This window comes from Trichosurus vulpecula, chromosome 3 (genome assembly GCF_011100635.1).
Source record: "Trichosurus vulpecula isolate mTriVul1 chromosome 3, mTriVul1.pri, whole genome shotgun sequence".
NCBI classification, from domain to species: domain Eukaryota; kingdom Metazoa; phylum Chordata; class Mammalia; order Diprotodontia; family Phalangeridae; genus Trichosurus; species Trichosurus vulpecula.
Genome location: NC_050575.1, coordinates 339,552,689 through 339,576,337, shown reverse-complemented (window position 1 = coordinate 339,576,337; position 23,649 = coordinate 339,552,689).

Sequence of the window (23,649 nt, the reverse complement as noted above, 5' to 3'; positions counted from 1 at the left end):
GAAGAAAATAAATGGAGGAAGGGGAATAGGATGGAGGGAAATACAGTTAGCAATAGTAACTGTGAAAATAATTTTGAAGCAAGTTTCTCTGATACAGACCTCATTTCTCAAACATGTAGAGAACTGAGTCAAATTTATAAAATAAGATCCATTCCTCAATTGACAGATAATCAAACGATATGAATAGTTTTCTCATGAAGTAATCAAAGCTATCTACAGCAATATAAAAATGCTCTAACTCACTAGCGAGAGGAGAAATGCAAACTAAAACAATTCTGAGGTACTCCTCATACCTATTAAATTGACTAATAGGACAGAAAAGGAAAATGTTGGAGGGGATGTGGGAAAAATGAGACATTAATGCATTGTTGGTAGAATTACAAAATGATTCAACCATTCTATAGAGCAATTTGGAATTATGCCCAAAAGGTTGTAAAACCATGCAAACCCTCTGAACTAGCCATACCACTACTAGATCTGTGTTCTAAAAGAGATTTTTTTTAAAAAGGAAGAACCTATATATAAATATACATCACTTTTTTCTGTGGACAAATAATTAGAAATTGAGGGTTGTCTGTCAATCGGGGAATGGCTGAACAAGTTGTGGTATGTGATTATGGAATACTATTGTATTTTAAGAAATGATGAGCAGGATGCTCTCAGAACAACCTGGAAAGACTTGTGTGGACTGATGCAAAGTGTACATACTGGGCACAAAGTAACAGCAATATTCTCAGATGATCAGCTATGAATGACTTAGCTATTCTCAGCTATACAACGATCCAAGACAACTCTGAAAAACTTATGATGAAAAATGTTATCCATCCTCAGACACAGAACTGATGGTGTCTGAATACAGATTGAAGCATATTTTTTTGCTTTCTTTGTCTTGAGTTTTTTTGTCTGTGTTTTCTTTTACAACGTGACTATTGTGGAAATGTTTTACATGACTACCATGTATAACCTATATCGAATTGCTTGTCTTCTCAATGAGGGGTGGGGGTGGGAAGGGAGGAAGGGAGACAATTTGGAGCTCAAAGTTTTAAAAACAAATGTTAAAAAATGTTTTTACATGTAACTGGGGAAAATAAAATACTAAATGAAGCATAAAAATAATCTTCATATATATGCATATTTTAAGGAGACTATTTGGTATAATGGAAGGTACACTGAATTTGGAGTAAAAATACATAAATTTGAATCCTAGCTTTCCCTCTTAATAGCAATTTGATCCAGAAGAAATCATTTTACCTTTACATGCCTTAGTTTCTTCAAGTGTATGAAAGAGATAACAGTACTTTACAGTGCTGTTGAACAGACAGAAACTTAAGAAGTTTCATTATCTTCTTAAAAGTTTTTATTATTTTGGTCAGAATTATATTATACTTACCCATTATGGTCATCCATCCAATCAGGAAAAATCTATTGACCACCTGCAGTATCTAAGTCTATTTTGCTGTCTAGTGAATGGGATACAAAATTATATGGGATATAGTATATCTTCCCATGCAAGTGAGAAGTGAATAGAAGCTATATGTTGTTTCTTGATGGAAATTTTGCTAATTAATTGTCAAGGGACTACAAAACGTTACTAGAAAGACAGAAGTGTCACTGTTCTAACAGAGTTACTAGAAACTCTGTGTGTGTGTGTGTGTGTGTGTGTGTGTGTGTGTGTCTGTAATTCATCAATTTGACATGACTCTTCAGTAGAATGTGCAATTCAAATCTTTGGATTTTGGGTGCTTTTTTTTCTTGATGAAAAGGTTATCAGCATTTATATCAAGTTCCCTGGTGAACAATGACATTTTTCACACAGTTTGCAGCTTCATGAGGAGTGACTGACAGGCTGTGCAGCCTGTGTAAATGGCTCTCTTTACTAAGTAATGAAAACCATCAGGCAGTGACCAAACAACAGAGGTGAAGTGGAGAAAAAACAACAGAAGAATCTTTTCAAGGAGGACTACAACAGGAATTGCTTTGAGGAATTCTAGGCAAAAAAATAAAGGAAGAATCCAAATATTGGCCAATTTCCACAGCCAACCTGCAGAAAACATCCTAATCTCACCATGAGCCCCAAGGTAGGGGAAGGATCTGTGGCTGCTTCTGGCTTCTGAAAAATCTAAACATAAGAGAAAGGAGAAACCAAAAAGAGTCTGGCAAGAGGAGCATGAAGAGATGAGTGAGACATTTTGTGATATTTGACTCAAGGATCTCTGTGTTTAAATGTGTGTGTGTGTGTGTGTGTGTGTGTGTGTGTGTGTGTGTGTGTGTGTCCTTTGTTCTCGAAGAGGACCACGGCATTAGGGAAATGGTGACATGACTTGCAGTTGACTTTGATTTGAGTGAGGGCTCCTCCAGAGCCATCTGGGTCCAATGGCCTGATATTCATCACCAGGATGACTAGAGATGAAGGAGACCCTGGCCTTTTCAGGCTAAGGTCTTTTCAGGTTCTCACTTTGAGTGAGGTAACACCCATTCAGTGAATAGGCCTCTTTAAGAAGTGAATTTTTTTGTGGGGGGAGGGGAAGGCAATTGGGGTTAAGTGATTTGCCCAGGGTCACACAGCTAGGAAGTGTCAGCTTTCTGAGGCTGCATTTGAACACAGATCCTCCTGACTCTATCCACTGTACCACCTAGCTGCCCCTGTGTTTAAGTACTTTCAGAAAGAAGATAAACTGAAATCTAGGTCTACTTTTAGGTTAATTTATAATATTATTACAACTTTACAGAGGTGAGCAGGGTCCAACAAAGAGCATGGAGCTCATATTTTCAGGTGGCCACTCCTTGCTCCCCATTATAGTAGTAGATAGTTGGTTTGCTTGTAGGATACTACAAAAAAAAATTTTCACAGGACACTATAAAGAACAGTAGCTCCTTGTTATAACTAGGACATAGGAACCTTAATAAAGTTTTCTACTGAAATGCAGGCTATGCTCTATTTCCAAAATGAGGAACTCAGTGATATGTTTATTTTTACGCATCAAACAGAAGACAAAGAATAGGACTTTTATGAAACAGCAAAGGAAGGAAAGTAGCAATGACCTACACCCCTTATAAATGGATTAATAGAGCATGGGAAGAGTGGCCATGCATAGGTATTACAGAGAGGCATACACGTAGGAAACATGTATGACCGAAGGAAACTTCATGCCCCTTCTGCTTCTAAGCTGCTTATTTCTCCTGGTGCTGTCATTACCTAGTTCCCTCTGTGTCTATTGCCTCTTAATAGCTCACATTTCTATAGTGTACAGAATGCTTGGTCTTATCCTTATTATGACATCCTTGGAAGGGAGGTGCTATTATCTTTGCGATTTTATAGATGAGACAACTGAGGGTGAAAGAATTTGAATGATTTTCCAGTGTTACACAGCAAGTGTCTAAGGCAGGAATTGAACTCAGACCTTTCTGACTCCAAGTTCATGACTCTAGCCATTCAATCACCTGGATGCCCATTTCATAATGGATGTTGCTCTTGTCTAGGCCTGCTGCTAGACGTTGTGTCATATCTCCATTATTGCTGCCTCGCATTCTCTTCTGGGTTTCTCAAATTTCTTCTGGGTATTTGTGTGTGGTGATTAGAAACCTCTCCCTCAAAAAGGTAGGCTGACAGTTCATAATCCTAGCCAGATGAGACAGTAAAAAGCCCAAGTGGTGATTCCAGTCCCTTGTGACAAAAAGATATTCGAAATACTGTTAGAAATTCCCTCAATCATTTCTGGATCAGCATGCAGATGAATTTAAGCCAGGACAAAAGGTAAACAAAGGAGGAAAGGTTTTTATTTTCTACTTACCTATTGTTGTTAGGTTATTTCAGTCACATCAGACTCTTCATGACCCCATTTGGGGTTTTCTTGGCAAGGATACTGGAGTGGTTTGCCATTTCTTTCTCCAGCTCATTTTATAGATTAGGAAACTGAGGCAAACAAGGTGAAGTGACTTGCCCAGGGTCACACAGCTAGTAATTGTGTAAGGCCAGATTTGAATGCATGAAATGAGTCTCTGGGATTCCAAGCTATCCATTGTGCTGCCTAGCTACTTCTCCACCCACTTAGCCTGCATAAATTATGTATATAATCACAATGGTAATGATAATTTATATAGCACTTTAAGTTTTGCAAAACACTTACATGGTAGCTCATTGGTTTCATCACAACAATCTTGTGAGGTAGATGTTATTCTTAATCGCATTTCATAGATAAGGAAACTGATGTTGAAAGAAGTTAAATTACTTGACTAGGGTCACACAATCAAGTTAATATCTGAAGCAGGATTCAACCTTCATTCTTCCTGATTCCAAACTCAATATACTATATACTGTATCACCTAGTTACCACTAGCAAATACCCTTAGGTCTAAGGCTATACTTTAGCCAATGGGGGAAAATAATTTTTCCTACAAATATAAACTTTTTTTCTACTTGTCAAGGAAGGAGGAAGTTAAGGGTTCAAGGCAGGGGTGGGGAACCTGTGGCCTCAAGGAGACATTTGGCCTTCTAGGTCCTTGGGTGCAGCCTTTTGACTGAGTTTGACAGAACAAATCCTTTTATTAAGCACATTTGTCTGTGAAGTTCAGATTCAGTCTATACTCTGGATTATTAGAGAGGGTAACAGCTTTCATAATGGCATGGAAGAAATAATCCAAGGAGAAAAGAAAATCAAGGAAGAAGCAGAGGAGTATTTGAACCTGTGTACAGGAATTGCCGAATGAACAAACTTCGCAGGAAAATGGAAAATGGCACCTCCAGAGCCAATTAAAAAAAATACATATAAAGCAATTTTTATAAAGGCTGACTCTAGACTTTCCAGCTGCTACTTGAAAAAGCCTCAGCATCCCATGCACCAGAGAATAAAAATTCATATGCACTTTTGGGGATTCCAATTATTAGATCCTGCATGATAAGAAGCACAATGGCAGCCAAGGCTGCCTTGTTGAACTGTTTGGGGAAGGGGGTACCTATAAATCTGACATTGCATAACAGGTTTACTTGTGTTGAAATGCTAACAGTGGCTTAATGGAGAAGCCGACAGTATCAATCAGATCCACTGATTAATACCAACTTTTGTTCAAGTGGAAATGAACGATAACACCAGAATAAAATTAGAAGCATCTTGAAAATATTTGAAATCTTTTGTAGGAAACTGAAGGAATTGGGGTCACTGATAATGTTTTCTTCATTTCATCAAGTTGGAGGTCATGACTTTGGAAGAGAAATAGAAAGATACAGGAAATTAATAGTTGACTACAAAGATCACATCAAAGAACAAGATTTACTTTTCAAACTCTTAACTTTTGAGACCAGAAATGATGAGGTCCTGGCAAGGGAGAGAGTGAATTTAATGTAGACTGAGAAGAGTAGTTATATCACAGGATGAGGCAAACTAATTATAAGCATAATAAATTAAAATTTTGGCATAAAAAGAAAAATGTAGGGGCGAAAATGAAAATAAAATATATGCCACTGAGGAAAATATGTATGATATAGAAAGAATAATAACATTATGGGAGTGTTCAGTATTTAACAAGAAAATACATCATTATATGTTAGATATCCATGTGTGTGTGTGTGTGTACGTGTGTATACATATATATGTATATATATATATATATATAATTCTAAATTAAACTACTATATAGTACATTATCACTTTCAAAGCACTTTATCATATGTTATCACCATTGGTCCTTAAAACTACTCTGTGATATAGGTAATTTAAATATAAAATTGTCCTTACGAACTCTATTCAGTCAACAAACATTTATTAAGTCTTAGTATGTGCGAGACATTTTATGGTGAGACAATGATAGAAATAAAACATTTACTTTCCCTCAAAAACCTTATGTTCTACTAGAGGAAAATATAACATACACACAACTAAATATGGTGCCAAATCAGGTTTTCAAAAATATTTTCTTTGTTTTATTCTGTATCCACCTTTATATGAAAGTCATCCATTGTCTGGGGTGAAAATGTTTAACAATAGGCTCCCTGGAAAAAATAGTATACTTGAAACACTTTTAGTTTAATCTATATTATTAATATTTCTCCCTCAATTTCTTAAGTTTAGACAATCTCTAAATGAATAAATCACCCCTGGTTTGTAACAATTGGTGGTTTCCAAGTACAAATGCTTACACTGAAAATTTAACAGTTGCAAAATACTATTCTGCTGTAAGAATGAACAAGTTGGTTTTAGAAAAAAAAACATGTAAAGGCTTGAATGAAATAATGCAGAGTGAAGTAAAAACCAGGAGAATATTGTATACAGTAACAGCAATATTTGAAGAGTAGCTGTGAATGACTAAGCTATTTTGACTAATGTGATCATTCAAATCAAAAACAAAGGACTCATGAAGGAAAAGGCTATCTACCTCCAGGGAAGGAATTGGCATATGGATATATGTATTGTATGTGTGTATGTATGCATATATATATTTGTACACACATATATACATATACATGCATATGTCTATATTACTTTGGCTTTCTTTAATATGGTGTTGGAAGGAAGGGAGGGAGACAACTTGGAACTCAAAACATAATAAAAAGAATTTTACAAACAAGAAAATTTAACAATTGGTTCTTATAAGTCAGATGACTCCAGTATACCCTTGCCTCATGTTATGATATATGTTGTTAAATCTGGTGAATTTGAGATCTTCAGAAAATTTCTCTACTTTTTTAATGCTTATGATTGGTTCATAACCTAGACTGGACGTCACTGTGTTCACTTTGCCTATGTTCCTAGGTACTGCAATGAGAGAAAACCAAATGTTCTACAGAAAATTATGTGCTGTTGCCTTTGTACACAAGATAAAATTTCCTTTACCCACCTCTTCATCTCCTCTCTGCAGAAAATTTTGGAGCTCTATAGTTAGCACCAATTTCTTTTTGTTTTCTGGTTTCCTTTTTGGCAATAAGTTCAGTGCTATTGTATTCAGCTGAGAACAATGAGTAATATTGTTGATAATCTAGTCTTTGATTCCTGTTACTCTCTACCTCTTTTCCTACCAGCATGCCACTATCATTGGGGAAACAGAAGTAGGCAATACTGAACTGAGGGTGATTTTGCATTTTTAAAATTTGTTCTTGGGTCATAGTAGTCAAAGAATTAATCGTGTAGTAATGATCCATCTTGCCATACTTAGCAGGGCCCCTCAGAGAGTAGGATCAGTTATTGGTGGCAAGGACCATAATGAAAATCTTCCCAAGCTTGATCTCTATTGACATAATTTCTAGGTCTTGGACACATTCATGCTATGATGAAGAATCAGTATGTACTTGCTTTAGTAAAAATATGTTAGCAATTCACAGCTAAGCTACCACACAAATTCATTTGATCTTTCAAACCTTTTTAATATAAAAATATGACAACTTATAAATATAACAATTTTCCTATCATATCTACTATTTCAATAGATCTTGGATCCCATTGATAATTTTACTTGCTGCACTGGTAAAAATTTTACCCCATTCATGCTTTCAAATGCTGTGTGAGTTTTGTTCATATACTCCCATAAATCCTCCAAAGCAGAACCACTCAATATACAGAGGTATTTCTTTTAACTCTACTGACCTTATTTGGGACCAATATTGCATGAATTCTTTTCTCTCACTTACAGGTTATATATCCCTGATATATAACTTATCTTTTTGTTTTGAATAATTGGACATATAATGAGGTCAACTTGAGTTCTAAACCTGTCTCAGATACTTACTCACTCTTTAAGTGATAATGGGCAGGTCACCTAAACTCTATTTTCTTCAGTTTTATCATATGTAAGATGAACTCATAATAGCATTTAACTCTGGTGTTGATTAGCAGGGAGGGAAATGAGATAACATATGCAAAATCACTCTACAAACTGTAAAGAGGTATAAAAATGTTATTGCTCATTTGGGCTCATCATATATCTTTCTCTCTTAGTGTTTGGACAATCTGAAATTTTGATTTTCAGAGACTGTGACATCTTTTTCTTCCTAGTTACATAGGTACTAAAGATGGCTTTTCATGTTACAATATGGGTTTTTAATTTAATTTATATATATATATAAAATTTGAGATTTTAGATAGTTTTACATCAAATATATATTTAAATCTTCAAATTGTCTCAATACACTAGCATAATATAGAAACTTCAAATACATTTCTTTCAGTTATTCAAAAAATTAATCTGCTTGTTATACAGTTGTATTAGCAAGGAAATAATCACAATATAGATGATAATTGTAAAAATGCCTATGCGATTCTGTATCGCAAAATATAAGAGACTCCCCACAAAGATGGTAGAAGAAGTAAAACATTTATTCAGACAATAGTGGACCAAATCCCATAACCAAGCAACCAACTCCCACAATCAATAATCCCACTTTGTCATAACAGCAAGGAACTTAAAACACAATACCACAACAGAGAACCACTCCATCCCATAACCATCTGCCTTCCCACAATCACACTCACAGCACAGCACCACACAGCATGTGTGCTTTTTCCCTCAGCTCTAACTGCTTTCTCTCTCACCATTTACTGTGACACACTTTCTTTTTCCTCTCAGCAAGCTCCTCCTACCACATGTGACTTGGGCTTCCTGTGATGCAAGCAAGTCACATGCCATATTAATGGGTGGGAAAGATGTTCAAATCTAAATTGTCATTACAATAGTATATATTTTTATATTTCAACATGAAAATGCTTGCTTAGAGTTGAGTGAATGGTTAGAAATAGTGAGTCTCTTAGTCATAATGTCATTGCCAGAAATTCAATCCCTCTGATTCACTACTCTTTATTCATGGCAGAGGTCCTTAGGTGGGGGCAGTGATGGTGGTAATACAGCCTGTAGAATCAACTAAAAAACTTGGGAAATTATATGATAGTACTTTTCCTAAATCAACTATTCCTTGCTCTCCTAATTTGCTTATAGTTTCACCCTTTATGTAAAAGCAGGGAAGAAGGAACTATTTTGCCCGACTGTATGCCAATAAATCTGACAATCTAAGTGAAATGGGTAAATGTTTACAAAAATATAAATTACCCAGATTAACAGAAGAGTGAATAAAATACTTAGACAATTCCATTTAAGAAAGGAAATTGAAAAAGCCATCAATACACTCCTTAAGAAAAAATCTCCAGGGCCTGATAGATTTATAAGTGAATTCTACCAAATATTCAAAGAACAATTAATTCCAATACTATGTAAACTATTTGGAAAAATAAGTGAAAAAGGAGTCCTACCAAATTCTTTTTATGATACAAATATGGAAAGATGCCTAAACCAGAAAGAGCCAAAACAGAGAAAGAAAATTATAAAAAAATCTCCCTAAAGAATACAGATTGAGAAAATTAAATAAAATATTAACAAAGAGATTACAGCAACTTACTGTGAGGATAATACACAATAACCAGGTTGGATTCATAACAGGAAAGGAGGGCTTGTTTAATATTAGGACAACTATCAGCAAAATTCACCATATCAATTAGCAAACTAAAAGAAATTATATGATTATCTCAGTAGATGCAGAAAAAGCTTTTGATAAAATACAGCACCCATTCCTGTTAAAACTATAGGGAACTTAGGAATAAATGAAGTTTTCCTTAAAATGATAAGTAGCATCTATCTAAAACCATCACCAAGCATTACATATAATGGGGATAAGCCAGAAGCATTCCAAATCAGATCAGGGGTGAAACAAGAATGTCCATTATCATCACTGTTGTTCAATATTCTACTACAAATGTTGGCTTTAGCAATAAGAGAAGAAAAAAGAAATTGAAGGAATTAGAATAGGTAATGAACAAACATATACTAAGAGAATCCTAGAGAATCAACTAAAAAAAACTACTTGAAATGATTAACAACATTAGCAAATCTCCAGGATATAAAATAAACCCACATAAATCATCAGCATTTCAATGTTACTAACAAAGCCCAACAGCAAGAGATAGAAAGGGAAATTCCACTTAAAATAACTACAGACAATATAAAATATTTGGGAGTTTATCTGTCAAGATAAATCCAGGAACTATATGAACACAATTACAAAACACTTCACATAAATAAAGTCAGACCTAAATAATTGGAAAAATATTAGTTGTTTATGGGTAGGCTGAGCTAATATAATAAAAATGACACTTTTACCTAAATTAATTTACTTATTCAGTGTCATAACAATCAAACTACCAAAAAATATTCTATAGAGTTAGAAAAAGTAATAACAAAATTTATCTGGAAGAACAAAAAAAAAAACAGAATATCAAGGGAAATGATGAAAAGAAATGCAAAGGATGGTGGCCCAGCTGCACCAGATCTAAGACTGTATTATAAAGCAGCAATCATCAAAACTACTTCATACTGGCTAAGAGATAAAGTGGTTGATCAGTAGAATTGGTTAGATACACAAGATACAAGAGTGAATGACTGTAGATATCTACTATTTGATAAAACCAAAGACTTCAGTTTCTGGTATAAGAACCCATTATTTATTATCATCATCATCATTATTATTATTATTGAAAAACTGCTGGGAAAACTGAAGAATAATATGGTAGAAAATAGGTATAGACAAACATCTTATACCATATACACAGATATGTACTCAAAATGAGTACAAAACTTGATATAAAAACTGATACCATGAGCAAATTAGGAGATCAAGGAATAGTTTACCTGTCAGATCTACGGAGAAGGGAAGAATTTATGACCAAACAAGAGATAGAGAACATTATGAAATAAAGAATGGGAAATTTTGATTACATTAAATTAAAATTTTTTTCACAAACAAAGCCAATGCAACTAAGATTAGAAGGGAAGCAGAAAGCTGGGAAACAGTTTTTATAGCCAGTGTTTCTGATAAAGGCCCTATTTCTAAAATATATAGAGAGCTGAGTCAAATTTTTAAGAATACAAGTCATTCTCCAATTAATAAATGGTCAAAGGATATGAACAGACAGTTTTCAGATAAAGAAATTCAAGCTATTTGTAGTCAGATTAAAATGCTCTAAATCCCTATTGATTGAAGAAATGGAAATTAAAACAACTATTAGATTGGCTACAATGACAAAACTGATACAATGATAAAAATGATCAACATTGGAGAAGATGTGGGAAAATTGGAACACTACTGCATTGTTGGTAAAGTTGTGAACTGATCTAACTATTCTGGAGAGCAGTTTGGAGCTATGCCTAAAGGGCTATAAAACTGCATCCCCTTAGATCCAGCAATATCACTATTAGTTCTGTAACCCAAAGAGATCATACAAAAAGAAAAGAAAGGACCCACATATACAAAAATATTTATAGCAGCTATTTTTGTGGTAGCAAAGAATTGGACATTGAGGGGATGCCCATCAACTGGTGAATGGTAGAACAAGCTGTGGTATATTAATTTAATGGAATTGTATTGTTTTATAATAAATAATAAACAGAAAAATTTCAGAAAAAAATAGAAAGACATACATAAACTGATGCTGAATGGAGTGAGCAGAACCAAGAAAACACTGTACATAGTAAAAACGACACTGTTCAATAACCAACTTTGATAGGCTTTGTTCTTCTCAGCAATATAATGATGTAAGACAATTACAAAAGACTTGTGATGGAAAATGCTATCCAAATCCAGAGAAAGAACTTTGGAGACTGAATGCAGATGTAAGTATACTATTTTCTCTCTTTTTTCCTTTCTTTTGGTTTTTCTCTTTTGTTCTGATTCTTCCTTCACACCATGGCTAATGTGGAAATATGTCTAAAAGGATTGTACATGTATAGCCTATATTGCATGTTGCCTTGGGAAGGGGGAGGGGAGAAAACAATTTGGAACTCAACATCTTATAAAAGTGAATGTTGAAAATTATCTTTACATGTAATTGGGAAAAGAATACTATTAAGTGGGAAAAATGATAATGAAACTACCTTAGAGGCTTAATTGATCCAGGGGAATAAGGATCATCTATTGATGGTATTTCTTCGTTACATGAGTAGGAATGTACAATACATGAGGAGTTGGGCATTCCTCAGGTTTGATGGACCCCTTACTTCTTGGTAGTTAACATACCCTTTGCCTACTGTGGCAAACAAAGAGAAGAGTATAGTTGATTCCATTTAAATTAATGTATTATCCTTATAGAATATCTTTTCCATGTTATATTATCTAGTATACCTCATTTTTGTTTCATGTTATATGGTCCATGAGTATTTAATTTTATTTATATCTTGATCCTGAATCATTAGCCAACCCTGAGATAGGCGTGGACTAGAATAAAGCCCAATCAACACAAAATTTTACTATATTTCCCTTCATGCAATTTCTGTTTTAGCCAAATTAAACAGGTTGTTTCCTGGTCTAATAAATATAAGGGGTAGGAGCAGAGGGAGAGTTTTTCAGCTGGAAGATGGAATAAAACGAATGAAAAAAAAGTTGAGAAGGATAGGGGAATAATATCAATGAGATTAGAAGGAAAAATCCCAAAATGTACCCTGGATGTCAGTAGATGAGACCTTTATCAACAGATATACAGTCATCACGACAACATTCCTTCAAGCCTTTATAGCTTGCTAAGGCCTTTGTAATTGAGGGAAGATGAGTAAAGGGATCCTGACCAATGGGAATTTAGGGTGGATGGATGGATTTCTATGGCTTGGTTTCAGTCCTTGAAGTGCATATGGGTATTTTCTGCTTATTTCCAATCTATCCTCATGGAAATTTAGGTGAGCCTACTTTTAGCTAAGAACAACTAAAGGATCATTACTACGTGATGATAAAAGACTTTCAATTAATGTGGCCTTAGAAGAACTGATAAAACAGAAGTTACTGAGCCAGAATGAGTATGCAAAAAAAGGTGAATTTTTGAGATCCCCTGAGGTCTAATCAGTGGAAATGCAAGTGGCAATTGGAATTGATGTAAGAATTCTCCAGCATGGTAGTAGAACCCACAGGGATCAAAATGTACATGTATACAGCAACTTTGAGATGGACATATCTAAAAAGCAAGTATTTGGGCATTTCAGGATCTGTAGAGATTGAAGAGATGTAGTTAAATAAATTTGTTCAATAGCAGCAGAGCCAGAACCTGGCAAGTAGCTAGTGCATAGCCATGTAAGAACTGATGTCTTTTCCCTGAGTGGGGGGAGAAAAATGGGTGATTTGAATGCTCCATGCCTGTAGGTTCTTAGAACAACCCTAAGGAATTGTGGCTACACTATCATCTCCATTATCACTCAAGAATTTGAACTGAATTAACTTTTAAGAATAGGATTTATTTAAAAAATATGCTATGAAGACCTGAAACAAAACTTTCCCACAGAACAGTTTTCAACAAATATGGTCCTTGTGGAGAATAGATTCAAACTTAAGGTAAAATATGAGTAAAAACCCATAAACAATGGGTTCCTCCTCATGTCTAGCTCTCCTAGTCCCTTTCTCTCTTCATGTTATATTCATGAGGTTCACCTTAGTTATGGCCATATGTTAGGTGTGTCATCTACTCCTTATCAATAGTCTGGGCTGCTGTGGGTATTCTCTTCCAAATATCTTCTTAGGTACTAGGGAAGGAAAAACAAACAGATATCTCCCAGTTTCTTTAATGGTTCCTCTCTAGGCTCAGCTGCTTCCGAGCAAGACCACTCAGCTGCCACACTACCATCTCTACAGATCTTGCAACATATAAGGTTACTTCCCTGGGCATATCCATTCAGTGTTGCTATATTTGGTAACCTCTAGACTTCTGGTAGTTCTGCTACCACCTCTGGAGAACTCTGCCATCAATTATAATCACCAGTGGCACCTCTGTTGGACTTCAGGATAATCCAAACTCACACATTTGTCTGTGCACTCCTATCACAGAATACTTATTTATCAGAAATCAGGAAAGAATAAATAGAAAAGAAATAAATGTTCCATGTACTCACCCACACATTGTAGCCAGTTGGGGAATACATCTCTCCCCACCCAACAACTCAAAGCAGTTCTCATTGGAAACTGACAAGAAAAAAGGACCAAGAGATGGGTAAGTCAACTCTATTGTATGCATACTCAATACTAACTCAGCAAATTTTGAGTTAACATTTCTTCCCATTATGTAGCCCTTGAGAATTCTTTTCATTGTCATATAGTAATGATTGTTCGGTCACTTAATAGCAGAAGTAGTCACCCAAGTTTCCATAGGGTTGAACTAGAAGTAGGCAGAAAATGTATATGCATGCTTTCAAGTACTGAAACCAGTCAGGGAATATCTGTGAATGGTGATTTAAAGACTAGCTCTTCCAATAGGTAGTGCTATCTTTCCCTCACTAACCTCCTCTAAATTATTATGTGCTGTTATAGTCTTCTAGATTTTGGCATTATGGTAAGTTTTTAGGTGACATAAGAAGTAGGAAAATATGAAAAAATAAAGTGATGAGATGACAGTTCACTTCTCTCAAGCTACTTACACAGGAAATTATTGTGTGCTTTATTTAAAGAGCATTTCCTCTTTATCACTTAAATATTATAGAATTTTAGATTTAATTTGCTTGTTAGAGGTTATTTAGTCTTTTTACGGATGAGGAAATTGAAAGGTTTTAAAATGCTAAATGATTTGTTCAAGATTTTATGGATAGATCTAGGTAGGACTAGGACCTGGGGTCATCTAGCTTGCAATACAGTCCTCCTACCACTATACCATGCTGCATAATTTTATATAACTTCACAAATTTGCAGGAAAACTTTTGAGTTTTGATTTGGTCTGAAAAATCTGAATTCTTATTTCCAAGCCAAAAATAAATGAGGAACAAATGCTGAATATATTTCTTGGATGAAGGCTTGATATGATGTAAATGGGGAAAAAACATCAGAGTTTCCTTGAAAACATATAGGATTTAAAATGAAATGAAAATACATTTGGAGAGAGTGATTGCTAAAGTCAAAAAACTGTCAGTTTGCTCAAAAGAAAAAAAGGGAACCGAGGACATATTGAAACAATATAGAAGAGTCAATAAATTGAGAGGAAACATTTTTTATTGTTGCAGACCATTCATATTTCTCAGCAGAAACAAAATTGTCCATGAAGAATACAGTTGATGTTAGTCAAAGTCGACAGAGGTCAGAAAGGAGAAGTAGTGTTCAGATGCAAAGCAATAACTAGCCATTTTTGCACTTGAATCAAATAGCACTGAATGTGCCATGAATTTATAGCAAAAAAGAGTCCAGATTTAGATCTGAAAGTCACCATCAAGGCCACCCATTCCTATCCCTCATTTTATAGAAGAGGAAACTGAGACCCAGCCTGTTTATGTGACATACCCAAAGCCATAATAATTAAGTGACAACAGTATGTTTGTGGTAAGATATGGGGGATGCTATTAGTTGAAAACACCAAATAGTTTTTGAGGGAAGGGAGAATAGAGTGAAAGGAACAGTAACTCTTTCAGGGAGGAGATCCCCTGGGATTTGGCCCCAAAGTGGTAGGGTGGAGTAAGGAAATATTTCATCTTGCAAAGTCATATTTATTCAGTTTGTTGTTTTCTCTGCTCAGTTGTTTCTTTTATATTGACAGGCTACACATGGTATCAGTGCCTTGTAAATTTTGGTGCTTAGTGCGGAAGACCTAATCACTCAGTTTGCCACTGATGAGTTGTATTCTACATAATCCCACAATCTGTAAATGTTATTTTTGGGGAGGGGTATAAATACTCAGTCTATATACTCAATGAACCTTTTGGCTTGTTGTCTTCCAGGAAGTTCATTAAATTCTAGAACTTCAACTACAACCTTCTATATTGATGCCTCCCAAATCTGTATTCTAAGCCCTTGCCTTGCTTTTATGTCCCATACTTAAACTTTCAAAATGGCTTATTTATCATGGGTGCAAAAAACTCAACATTTCCAATAAATCTTTTTCCCCTCAAATCTGATGTTCCTAGTGACTTTAATATGTATTTGTGATACTCTTCATTTCCCTATCTTCCATGTTCATAATGTTGAAGTTTTTGTTGGCTCTTATGTCTCCCTCAATTTATTATATGAAGTTACATAAAAAGTCCTGCTGTCCCACTTTTATAATATATCTTATCTTTCGTTCCTCTTCTCTATTTCTCACTCTCATAGGATGGTGTTATTCCCACTCACGTCAACAACAGAAATAACCTTTCAAGTCTTTCCATTTCTACTTTTCTGCCCTCCAGCCTCTTCTTTATATTGATGGAAGAATAATCTTTCTTACACATAGATCTCTTCATATAATACCTCAGCTCAAAAGCAGTCAGTGATTCTTTATTGCAACCTGAGGAAAGTTTGAACTCTTCTGCCTAGGATCTAAAGGTTTCTAGAATGTGGTACCACTCTTTTCTCCCTTGATTTTCTGACATTACTCACCTTCATATTACTTCACCTCACTGTTCTTCCCCTTTCCATGAAGCAAAGAAGAAAAAAATCATTCCATGAAATCTCTCATTTCTGTATCCTCATTCACACTATTACATGGATTAATCTCTCTCCCCCTCATGCTCTGTTCAATTCAATTTGACAAATCTTTATAATTAAAACAATAGCATTTCTATAGCACTTTAAAGATGGAAAAATGCTTTACAAATATAATATCATTATCTTCAACTGTAAATGGGGTAACACTAGCACTTTCTACCCAGGGTTGTTAAGAGTGTTAAATGAGATAATAATTAAAAAGTATTTAGTGCAGTGCCTGACACAACCACTCTGGCAGGAAGGTATAAGCCTCACTTTCGAGATGAGGAAATTGAAGAGCAGAGAAATCAAGTGATCTTTATCTTATCTCCCTTTCACCACAAAACCCCTTCATCACCTTCTACTCTCCTCCTTTCTTCCTGCCTCTGACAAATATATCCATGGCTTCTCTCCTTGTTAAGGCGAACCTTTCTACAAATGCTGTTAATCACATCTCCCCTTGTTTCTCCAGCAGTAAATTGTAGCGTCAATAGCCCACCAAACCACATTTTTCTAGGGGGCCTCTATATCCACTGCTTCTTTCCTTAAGGACTTCAAACATTCCCAGACATACTTTTCTTAAAAAATGAAAAAAAATCACTATTCCATATTCCCCCCCACCCCCAAACTAGGACTATATATTTTTCATTCTTTTCCCCATTAAACTCCTAGAAAAAATTGCTGCATTCTTTGCCTCTACTTCTTCTTTCCTTCACTCCACAACCCTTTGCAATCTGCCAATCTCATCACTAGACTGAAATTGCTCTCTCCAAAGTCACCAATGATCTTTAAATGCCCAATTTAGATTTTTTCAATTTGATTCTTTTTGACCTTTATGTTGAATTTACTTATCATTGATCACACACACACACACACACACACACACACACACACATGTCCCTATTGCCTCCCCTTTTAGAATGTACACTTCTTGCAAGAGTTCATTTCATTCATTATATTTCTTTTCCCAGAGTATATTATAGTGTCTGGTACATAAATATTTAATTATTGATTTTGATGTGAAGGGTCAGAGATGAGTTTTGAGCACATCTATTCTGATCTGAATGAAAGTACTCTTTTCACTCTCTCCACATTACCTTTCTCATAATTTGTTCTTTCTTAAAAATAAAATGTCCATGAGATAGATCTAGAGGATGAAGAGACAATTTGTTCTTCAAAGAAATTAGGCTAGAAAACATCTGAGGTCTCTTTCCATTTTGAGATTCCATGTTTCTAATTAATCAACACATATCTATTCAGCATTTTGCAATGTTCCGTGTTACCCTTGTAGCAGAAAAGAGAGCTGGCCTGGAAGTTGGGATTGGAAGTCAGTTCTTGATAGTAACTGGATGTATAATGTTGAACAAGCCATTCTTTGTGTGTCAGTTTCCACATTTGATTACGAGATTGGGTTAAAGAATCTCAAACTTCTGGTATACCTCAAAAGATTCCATTATTCACAGAGATGATTGAAAGATATTTAAATAGGAACCTAGAGATAATAGGATTGTGGCTTTAATGGGGAAACATTTCTGGAGATATGGGTTTGGGAGGCATTGGTGTAGTGTAATAGTAAAAATGTGAAAGTAGATAGATTCAGTCTTGCATGACAAAAGAAGAAAGAAGAGCCACTGGAAGAAAAAAAGAAAGAGGTAAAATAAGATTCAGGTTAGTATGTTATAGAAGGCAAATAGGGCATTTTGGGAAGAAAGAAGTTGTCACCAACATCAAATACTGCCTAGTCAGGAAAATGAACTCAGAAAGGGAATTAGAGCTATGGATAAAGAGGTCCTTGTAAACAATAGTTTTAGTAACTTAAATTTACTACAGAAAGAAACCAGCTTGCAAAGGATAAAGGTGGGAGTAGGTGGAAAAGAAATGAAGGTATCCAGCATAAGCATTCTTTTGAGAAGTTTTTGAATAAAAGGAAGGAATAAAATCCCACAGTAGGCAGAGGCAGACAAATTTGAATCTATTTATATTTTCACCTATTTATGTGCCACTTTTTGAGATAATTAGTTTCATAAGTATATTTCTGGCAGTGTAAAAATAGAACATCTTTTCATTTATCCTAAAATAACCTTTGTTTCTCTTCAAATTTATGCAGAATTCCCTAGTATTAGTGTTCTGGGATTTGGTGAATTGTACTTACCATATGTACACGTTACGTGATCTTTTATTTATGATATTGACCACACCCTCCCTCTTCTGTCTTAATTTGCCAGACTCTTCTTATTGTCTTCTTTATATATCTACATACATATCTGTCTTTGAGACAGACAGAGAGAAAGAGAGAGAGAGAGAAAACCCTATTTAGATACTACACATAAAATACTACTACTACTCTATATATTTATATCTAAACAGTATTCTCTCTCTCTATCTCTCTGTCTATCTCTCTTTTTCTCTCTGTTTCTCTCTCCCTCCCTCCCTTCCCCCACCTCCTCTCTGTCCTTCTGATTTGGTTTTTGGTAAGGATAATTGTTTGATTTCATTGATCCAAAGCTTTACATTTTGTTGGAGGTTTGACTCTAACTCCAGCACTCTCTTACTTCAGATTTGATGTTGGGATGAAATGAGGCAATCTTAAGTCACTGAATATTTTTAGAAGGAGAGTTGTTTTGCCCTAATATAGCAAAGATAGGTAACCAATGTACAGTGGCACTCAGTTTCTTTGGATTACCCTCCTCAATTTTCACAGGGAAGCATGTCTGATCAGGAGGTCGTCAAGGGTGAATTCTGTGGTTTTTGGCACCCTATAAGTCTGAGAGGCCTAGATTATACATGATTAGGGTTTTTTGTTTATTTGTTTGTTTTGTTTTTCTTCCTAGATGAACTAGGAAAGTGCAACAGAAAAGCTGGGCAAATCAGGTGCTGGAAATAGCTCTATTTTCTTTTAGTGTACATGGGAGAAAAATATTGTTTCAGGGAAAAAATGCTTCCTGTCATACTTGAGTCAATACATTTGAGCCTCATAATAACTATGTTAAGTAGGAGCTATTATTATCTCCACTTTACAGAGGAGGATACTAGGGCTGAGAGACATGAAGTAACTTGCCCAGGGTCACACAGCTAGTAAGAGTTTAAGGCAGGATTCAAATTCAGTTCTTCCTGACTCTGAGTCCTGCAATCTGTATCTACTGTGTCACTTAGCTGTCTACATATTTTTTTAAAAAAGTGTCCATTTACTTCCATTGATTTTTTTTTGTTCCTCGATAGAATTAAGGTCTCTAGCATATTAACAGGATTTAAAAAAAGATTGTAGAACATCCTCCACACAGTATTATTTTAAAAGTTACCCAAATGTGTGCAACTTTCATTATTTTTTCTTCATCTTCCATTATAGCTCTTTGGAAGCATCACTGCACTGGAATCTAGTACATTCCATCTGTTGGTAGACAGTAACACTCCTACGGCACTAGTACCTCCTCCAACTTCCCTTTGGCAGGATTTCCCCTAAAGGCAAGTACTGTCAATAGCACTTGTCATAAGAATGACTATTCTGTTATAAATTGCTACATTAAGTTTTTTTCTCTGGTCTCTTTGGGTTCTGTTTTGATGACATACTACTGACCACTTTGCTGTAAGTAAGTGTTGTTCCTCATTAGCAACATGATCTTCACCCCTTTATCCAAATTTCTAAAGCTATCCCCAATATGGACTCCTTATCAGTCTAAAGACTGGCTCCATCAGAATTGTAGAGAATTACTCATTGCATATCCCAGACTCACATTCAAGGAATCTCTAGTTCTTGAACATATGGCTTCTCTGGCATTAGAATACAGAATACAGAAGAAACCATTTTGCAAGCCATTTTAAATACAAATTCAATCTCATTCCTGACCATGAAATAAGACAGTACTTTCTTTTGTTAAAATGTCAATTTTACTTTAAATTTTTTCATAATCTGCACATTGGAGTAGAGATATCAGGAGAGAAAGCACAGTCCAATAGAAACAATACATTGTTTTACTATATAAGGTGACATATGTGTTCCCCCAAAACAGTGGACTATGCAAAATCAGGGAAGAAAAGATACTGGGCTTCACCAGAAAAAATGAGCTAGGGGCATGATACTCAAAAATTTCATAAGTGACATTAAAAAAAAAAGAATAGAAACCTAATAAAAACCATAGCACTGCTTTTAAATATGTTAAATGGTCAAGAAATACATAAGGACTAGAATAAAGAGTGGCAACTCCTATTGCCCCCAGTTATGGTTGGCCTAGGGGGTTCTATGGCCTGGGGCTGAGAGCTGTTCATCTGCCTGGGGGTGGAGGATGGGAAGTCTCTTGTAGGAGAGGCACAATTCTGGACCCAAGGTCACAGCAGGATGAGGTGGGGGGGGTGGGAGGTGAGTGTTATAGCCTAGCCCTTCTCCTACCACAGCTCTTACTGCACTAGAAGATAATAAAATGAATATTAAACTTTACCTTGACAATGACCTGAAGTTTCCTTGTGGATGTGGTTGTCCAAAGGGTTGCAGCTTCTAAGTTATTGTGAAATTGTGCTTCTTGTTGTTGTTCAGTCGTTTTGAGTTGCATCTGATTCTTTGTCACCGCATTTGGGGTCTTCTTGACAAAGATACTGGAGTGTTTGGCCATTTACTTATCCAGCTCATTTTACAGATGAGGAAACTGAGGCAAACAGGTTAAATGACATGCCCAGAGTCCTACAGCTAATAAGTGTTTGAGGCCAGATTTGAATTTATAAGAGGAATCTTCCTGTCTGTATACAGGCACACTGGCATTCTATCCACTCTGCCACCTAGCTGCCTCTTTGTTGTGTAGTTTCCAATATTCTCGCTGATTCTGGGGGAAATAAAACCCTCAAATAAACAATCAAAATTCTAATTATGCTCAATATATCACTGGAATTGGAATGTTTGTGTTTTCAAAACAAGTGTTACTGAATGTATTGCTTTTAGAGTCATATGATCTGGGTTCAAATTCCAGTTAAATTCTTTTCTCCTTGGATTGTACCATTTAATGCCTCTGGTCCTCAGTTTTCTTATGTGTAAAATATGCTTGGGCTGGAAATAGGCTAGATTCCTACTAAAACTATATCATTAATCTTCTTAGCTGCTACCATTTTTATTTGTGATCCGATGCCCTGAAAGCAGAAAATAATGAAAAGAGACGTTGACTAAGAGGCAGAAGACATGGCTTGTTTCCTCAGTTCTGCTGCTTACTAACCTGCCTTTTGACAGTGGGAAAGTTATGTCAACTCTCTACATCTCAGAGTGGTTGGCATCTATGCCCTTTTCTCCATTTACAAACCTTCTTCACCAGTTTAGGTCTTCCTAATTTTGTCCTAATTTGTCTCCCTAATTCCAATTCTCCCTCAATACATGCTTCATATTGTTGCCAGTTGGATATTCCTAAAACTGAGGTCTGATCATTGTGATTTATAAAAAGTTTGAGAGATATAGTTTCTGAGTAATTAATCATTTTATTAATCATGCTAGCAATAGTTCAGAAAAGGGTCCATGGCATTCTCAAATGCCAAAAATGCCACTCAACACTTATATGCCCTTGGAAGAGTGGGTATTGCTGAGCATAGCAATCAACTCTGATTGGTTAAGAAGTAACGAGAGAATGAATATTATAATTGGAGGTGGGCTTATTCTAATGGGGGTCTAGGGGACATTCAGCTCTCAGTTTTGGGCAAAGAGATTTATATTGTGTCTAGATTAACCCTGCCTAGGGCAATCTAGACAAAAGGGGTCCACCTCTGCTCCAACCTGGCTGAGTGCAACACAAACAGAATTTGCCTTAGATTAAATTTTTTTGTAAAATTCTATAGTTGGGTGGGATAAGATAAATTCCAAGATTCATCTCATGATCTACCCTGCTCTTCAGAGAACTAAGTTTTGACCTATTCTCCAAATGAGGAAGGGAAAAAAAATCATGGATCTCCCCATATTTGGTTATTTAATAATCATTTTTCTCACCATGTCATAACTCAAGAATTAGTTCACTCCCCTATTACCTCTAGCTTAAAAATTCCATAAATGCCTTAAAAGGCACTTGAAGCCTTTCAGAACCTGATTTCCATCCACTTTTCTTGACTAGTTTCATGTTATTCTACCCACTCTTCCCCCCCCCAACCCCATGAACCTGTTATGCCTGCTTTTCCCCTACGAATTACATATTCAACATCTGTGCTTTTACACGTCTGTAATCAATACCTCCTTATTTTTGCCTCAATTTCCCTAGCTTCATTCAAAGCACAGCTCAATTGCCATCTCTTGTGGGAGGCCGTTTTCTGAGATTACTTCAATTGTTAGTAGTCTGACCCTCTAGAAATTGCTCTGTATAATTTGCCTATACCTAGAATTTACTTAGGATCACATATTTCAAGCTGGAAGGGATCTTTGAAGCCATTTAGCACAATCTTCATTTTAGAGGTAACTAAACTAAGCATTTAACAGATTGAGAGATTAAGCGATTTGCCTCAGGTCACACAGAGTGGGGATTTAAACCTGTGGCCTCTAATTCAATGTCCGACATTTTCCCACTGTTTTACAATTCATTTTAAAGGGAGAAATGATAGAATACATTAAGCAAAATTATTGAACAAAGTAAGTCAGTAAAAAGGTTCATTTAATGAAATACACTAGAATTTTTCAGTGAGGATTTTTGTTTGTTTTGTTTGTTTGTTTTTACCATATCTGGCTTCCATTAAGTTATAGGCATTTTTAGCATCTTGTGTTATAGAATCTCTCAGCACCAAAGCTTTGGTATAACACAGAGCTACTCTCAAGGAGAAAAAAAATGAGTTAATCTTTACACTGAAGAAGATAATGTTTAAAGGAGATATACAGCAAATTACGTTAGAGTTAGTTGGTGGTGTGGTTTGCGTATTTCAAAGTTGATAATCATTTAGTATCAATTTAATAACCTCAATAAGGGCCAGAGCCTGAATCTAATCAGCCAGAAGGAGAGCCTGGACCAAACAGCTTCTTTGTTCTCTGAGTTTACTTTTCCTATGTCAACAAGGCCAGATGGGGCTGAATTAAGAGCATTCTTTCCTATGTCTATGGCCATTAAGGATGAGACCCTTAACCTGAGACCCTATCTTGAATAATGGGACTTTTTTCTTATCTTAATATTTTATGGACATATACTATATTATGGAATGTTAATGGTAAATTAAACAGAGAGATCGTGGGTTGTAATTTCAATTGACACTTTGTCAACTCTCTTATCTTATTGTAT